We start from the raw sequence: 6,140 nt of genomic DNA, 5'->3' as shown, positions 1-6,140 counted from the left end.
TCCTTCTTAAAAAAAAAAAAAAAAAACAAAACAGTTTCACCCAGTTCTAAGCATTTATACTGCATTTACTAACCATGTTCTGCCAAAGTCTCTGTCTCTCCCAGTTCCTCTCCTCTCTCTCCCTGTCCTCATCCTGCAGGTGGTGACTCATCTCCATCCCATGTTCCTGCTGGTCCCATATAGCATGAATTCTGTATTACAGCTCAACTCCATGAACTTCATGCAACAACATGTTCCTGCCTACCCCCCCCCCCTCCAATGCCTGCCTGCCTGTCTCTCTCTCTCTCTCTCTCTCTCTCTCTCTCTCTCTCTCTCTCTCTCTCTCTCTCTCTCTCTCAACCCAACCGGTCGAGGCAGATGGCCGCCCCCCCTGAGCCTGGTTCTGCTCGAGGTTTCTGCCTCTTAAAGGAAGTTTTTCCTTGCCACTGTTGCCAAGTGCTTGCTCATCGGGGGATCTGTTGGGTCTCTTTAAATAAATTTATAAAGAGTTTGGTCTAGACCTGCTCTATATGTAAAGTGCCTTGATGTAACTTTGTTATGATTTGGCGCTATACAAATAAATCTGATTTGATTTGATTTGATTTGAAAATAATCACAAAACTATAATGGATCACAGTTTAGTTCTGATAAATTATTTTGATAAAGTGAGTAAATTAAAGGTTTAATCCATGTTCAGTTTATATAGTTAATTTCGTGTCACGCCATATGAAGATTTTAGGCACTAATACAGCAAAATATCATATAATTTCTGATTCCAATTAAAAATAAAAAAAACCAACAACATATGTTTCTACAAAGATTTTTGCTCTTTCGTTTTCGTTCTGCTCTTTCGTTTAATTTTTTTCCCACAAACATCACAGCTGAAGGGTCTCTCTTCTATGTGGACTGCCATGTGCGAGTTCAGATCATCTTGTCGCTGGTCGCATGGTAGTGAGCTACCATGTGAAAACTAAGATTGCTTTTCCACAAAAATTTTTTCCCACAAACATCACAACCGTACTGTTTCTCCCCTGTGTGGGTCTTCATGTGAGTCTTCAAATACTTTTTTTTAAACATTTTCCCACAAACATGACAGCTGAAGGGTTTCTCCTCTGTGTGGATTGCCATGTGCAACTTAAGATCATCTGGTCGCTTAAATTTTTTGCCACAAAATGAGCAGCCAAACGGTCTCTCTTCTGAGTGAACTACCATGTGAGACCTAAGGCGGAACTTCTGCAAAAAATTTTCCCACAAACATGACAGCTGAAGGGTTTCTCCTCTGTGTGGACTGCCATGTGCGATTTAAGATCATCTGGTCGCTTAAATCTTTTGCCACAAAATGAGCAGCCAAACAGTCTCTCTTTTGAGTGAACTACCATGTGAGACCTAAGATGGAACTTCTGCAAAAAAATTTTCCCACAAACATCACAGCTGAAGGGTCTCTCTTCTGTGTGGACTGCCATGTGTATTTTAAGTGCTCCCTTTAGTTTAAATCTTTTGCCACAAACATCACAGCAGAACAGTCTCTCCCCTGTGTGGACTACCTTGTGATAATTAAGAGCGCCCTTAGATAAAAAAAAATTCACAACCGTGCTGTTTCTCTCCTGTGTGGGTCTTCATGTGAGTCTTGAGGAACTTTTTTTTAAATGTTTTCCCACGCTCAGAGCAGGTGATGGGTTTCTCACTGCTGTCACATTTTCTAATATTTACGTCACCTTCATCTATTTTCACATCTGACTGGGCCACTCTGGTTTCATGATAATCATCTTCACTGATTTCAGTATCAGGGGAGTCTGAGACCTCTTCCTCTGGATCTGGATCTGGACTCTGGATCACAGCTCCTGGCCAGTTCGTTCATCTCTTCATCCTCACTCTTCACCTGAAACGGCCTCACAGGGTTCCTGGTCTCCTCCAGTCCTGGTACCTGGTCCTCCTCCTGTTCCTGTTTAAGGACTGGACTCTCTGAATCCTCCGGATCTGGACTGGAGGTGAACTCAGTAGGAACCTCTTTTTTCACCATCAGCTGCTGAACATCTGGAGGAAATGATTCAATGATGAATCCTCTTTATTAGCTACAATATGAACACAGTTATTCCTCCAGCTGCTTCATTCTACATCTGCCAAATACAGTCCTCGGCCTTTCTCACTCATAAAAACAACCGACCCATTTTGTGGATCAGGACTCAGGGCTGCAGCAGCTCCAACTGGCTCCTCTGCCGGTCGATCTCCTGCCTGAAGCCTCCTCCTCATATCCGGCTACCATTCTGTCCACGGCCGCTAAGATCTCCCGGGAGGTGGCAGCAAGTCTGTCGGTGACAAAACCCTGCAGGACTTCTGCTGTGGACATTTTAGCTCCTTCACTTTTCAGCTGAGGGACAAAAGACTGTCAGTCCGGTTTGTGTGGAGCGAATATATGGATATTACGAGTATGAGACACTTTATCAAAACATTTGCTAAATTATTTTTCTAAACATTGATTCAATATGGACCATAACCTGCAATGCACCCTTTAAGGTAACATTTGTGACTTTCTAACTACTTTCTTAACCCTCCACCCTCCATATCATTGATAAAACTTGCTGACTTGTGATTGACTTCTGAAATCAGCAACACTACCCCACAAAGTAGCACTTACTTAGTGCTACTTAGTAGCACTTAAAGGAAATGTTCCTTTTCATTCTGATCTTTATTAAAGCCTTTCTTTATGAACAACAACGATCATACATTCAAAACAGCCACACACAAAGTCATCATTAACGGAGGCAAATAGTTTCAACTGCCAGCTTGTTATATCTATAGTATCTAACATTATGAAGAAGGCACTGCTGTGATTCAAATCCAGGATCTCCTGTTTACAAGACAGGGACTTTGACCAGCTAAGCCACAGCACCACTGCGACATTTACCTATATGCAGAGGATCTGGTAATGGAAATGTAATGTGTATACTGCAGCTGAGGTTAGTGGTTTGTTTTCATGTAGGACTCTGCATCTACCTGAACCTGTTTGACTGCAGATGTGCATTTTCATTTGGACCCCAGGAATTTAGAGAAACACAAGAAACTTGTGCGACAAAAAATGGACCAGACTCAGTGATCACCTTCCTAGCCACAAAATTTCACACTGCTCTGTGTTCCCTACAGATAATATCCAACTAGACCAGTGAGCGGTGATAGCTATCATGTCTATGGGGTCATCAGGTGGGAACCTCCTTTCACCGGTGTTTCGTCTAGTTAGGCCCACAACACCTCCAGAAGGCTAGACCGTGAACACTGGCGTCCCAGAGTCACCCCCCTAATGCCAGCCATCACCACTCCTCACACAAAGACAACTATCTCAAACAGCACTACTATCACCTACTCTGACCTCTCACCAACTGCACCAGTGAAAGCGGGGTAAGGATACAGACCCTGGTTCGGGTAGGGGGGAGAAATAGAAGAGGTGGAGATAAAAGTAGGGATGGGATACAGACCCTGGTTCGGGTAGGGGGCATGAAAGTATAGAGGGCGCAGGAGGTGGAGGGATTACAAGCTGCATTAGTACATTCAGCAACTAAACTCACCTAAATGGTCCTATACTCAAACAACACTCCAACACAGGCCAGCTCACCTGTACTAACTACATGGTGTCAAAGAACTATCTCAAACACCACTGTCAACTACTCTAACCTCTCACCAACTGCACCAGTGAAAGCGGGGTGGGGATACAGACCCTGGTTCGGGTAGGGGGGAGAAATAGAGGAGAGAGAAAAGTAGGGATGGGATACAGACCCTGGTTCGGGTAGGGGGCATGAGAGTATAGAGTGTGCAGGAAGTGGAGGCACTACAAGCTACGCTAGCACACCAGCAGATTCAGCAACCAAATTCACCTGAACAGCCAAAGCCAACACTCCAACACAGGCCAATTCTCCTAGGCTAACCGCATGGCGTCGAAAAGGCACAAACAAGAGTAAGAGTAGCTGCTGCCTCAGCTAACGGGGATCCTAACAAGTGATAAACAATAAACAGCCGTTTCCAATCATCATCAAAATGGATTCTTTAATTAAATGTTCCTAAACTTCTATTAAAGGCAGCATTATTGCAGCAGTCAGCACCATCGTACAGTGTTGGGGAAGTTACTTTAAAATAGAATCAGTTACAGATTACCAATCACTGTAAAAGGGATGAAACAGAATTATTTAATTCCTTCAAAAAGCTATAAGATAAATATATTCAACCACTTTTTGATTCTTGACCTGTTCCAAAATGAATTGCTTATCAAACAGCCCCAAATTTCAGGTGCGTGTGATTACAATGAAATAATATCATTTGATTTATTTCATTTTATTCCATTCAGAAAGTAAAAATAATATATTTTATAGCATTTATAGCATTACACACAGTGACATATTTCAAGTGTTTATTTCTTTTTATATTGATCATTGTGACCTACAGCTGATGAAAACCCAAAAGTAGTTTATTTCAACAACATTTGACTTTACCTACAAGGAACTGCTGGGATTTAAACACAGGCTGCTTTAACCAGCTAACATACACAACCTTTATCTGCATTGGTTGTGAAATCATTCAGCCTGTTTGAACCCAGGACCTCTTGCACCCTAAGCGAGAATCAGACCCCTAGACCAACAATCCATGTGGAGATTGCAACATTTTCAATGAGTCGATGGATCGAAAACATCCTCTGCTACCAGCTTTTTAGCACTCACTATCCAAAGTTTGTTGTATTTGAAGATGACATCATTACAATAGTAACAATGCCATACTGAAGCTGCACTAGCTGAAGAGGGAAGATCTTCAGTCTTGAAAACATACTTCAGGATTAACCTTGCTTGTTTTAACTCACTTGAGTGTTGAGATTATGTTCAAGTCCCAGCTGAGGATAGATACAACTAAGTCCTGAACACAGCGCCTTGGACTGCCCGGCCATCCTGACTGTTCGTCAAAGCAGAGGAGCCCAACAGATTGCAAAGTCAAAACAACGTCTCCTCTGGGAAGAAGAGTGACGATCAGCAGCTCATGTAGAGGCACCAAGATCAAAGGTTGTTAAAACCACCTGTAAGCAGAGTGGAGCAGTGGAAGAGTGCTGGGCCCAAAACCCACAGGTGGATGATGGAAACCATTCTCTGCTGTTCTTACACACTGGATGTTCCCTCACTGTCCCATCATGAGACATGACTTTTAGCTGGAAAATGTCAGCAGTTTTTCAGCAGAACTGATTAACAGGAAAATATAAAGAAAGCCATACATTAACGCTGTGCAGATTACAGAGATCCTCCAACATGCTCTTTCATGGAACTAACCGTTGTTGGCAGGATTCGAACCTGTACGGGGAAACCCCAATGGATTTCTAGTCCATCGCCTTAACCACTCGGCCACAACAACTACACAGAGCCACTCAGCCTTATATCATAGGTGACCTCCACCTAAAACAGAGCAGAAGCCTTATGAGCAGAGAGGAGGCTTCATCAGATGGTTCTTCTTTTCACCTGCTGCAGCAGCTCAGAGCCTCTGTGGTTAGGTAAATGTCCAAAGAGGATGTAGATCAGTGGTAGAGGAGATGCCATATTTCAGGTATTCTGCCTCCTCTTTCATCCAAACAGTTAAATATTGTTTAAAGTTTGTGAGGTTGGATGCTGCACGCTGACTGGTTGTGTGTCCAAGAGGCTTCAAAGATGTCTTTCTGCCATTCTCTCCCCCAAAACTTTGGGCACAGCTTTGAGGTTGTGAAATGGGTGTCATTCCTGCTGTGGAGGTGGTCGTGTGGCAGAGAGGTCCAAGGTGCTGGATTGATGCTCCAGTCTCTTCTGAGACGTGGGTTTGAATCCTGCCAAGTTTCTGCATTTACTGACAGCGAATGCAAAAATGTGCCTCCCTGCAAAAGCTTTTGAGCCGTGCTAAAAAAAAATACATCACACTGAAAATGCGCTGTGGTGCATTCTTTCCCACTTCCTTTTCACTGCATTTTGTGTAGATAAGACATCCCTCGTACTCACCTATGTGGGATATGTGATAGATTGATTTGACTAAAATATGCATTGAGTATTAATTCATGAGTTGCTAAAAACTGGTTAAAAACAGGTGATATAAATAGTCGTGAGAAAAGAGTGAAAGATAATTATTAAATATTAAGTCCTTTCATGTTAAAATGGGGTTAAAATGTTCAG

The 6,140-nt window shown here is 42.8% G+C and overlaps 1 non-coding gene across 1 annotated transcript; it reads right to left on the bottom strand.

Annotated features, from left to right (window-relative positions):
- Window positions 1-5,276: 5,276 nt before the first annotated feature.
- Window positions 5,277-5,358, bottom strand: trnas-aga (transfer RNA serine (anticodon AGA)). The gene has a single exon. It is a non-coding gene; the product is annotated as a tRNA-Ser (tRNA).
- Window positions 5,359-6,140: the final 782 nt, after the last annotated feature.

Source organism: Echeneis naucrates, unplaced genomic scaffold (assembly GCF_900963305.1).
Source record: "Echeneis naucrates unplaced genomic scaffold, fEcheNa1.1, whole genome shotgun sequence".
NCBI classification, from domain to species: domain Eukaryota; kingdom Metazoa; phylum Chordata; class Actinopteri; order Carangiformes; family Echeneidae; genus Echeneis; species Echeneis naucrates.
The sequence above is the reverse complement of the archived record's forward strand: the minus strand, read 5'-3'. Positions and strand labels throughout refer to the sequence as shown.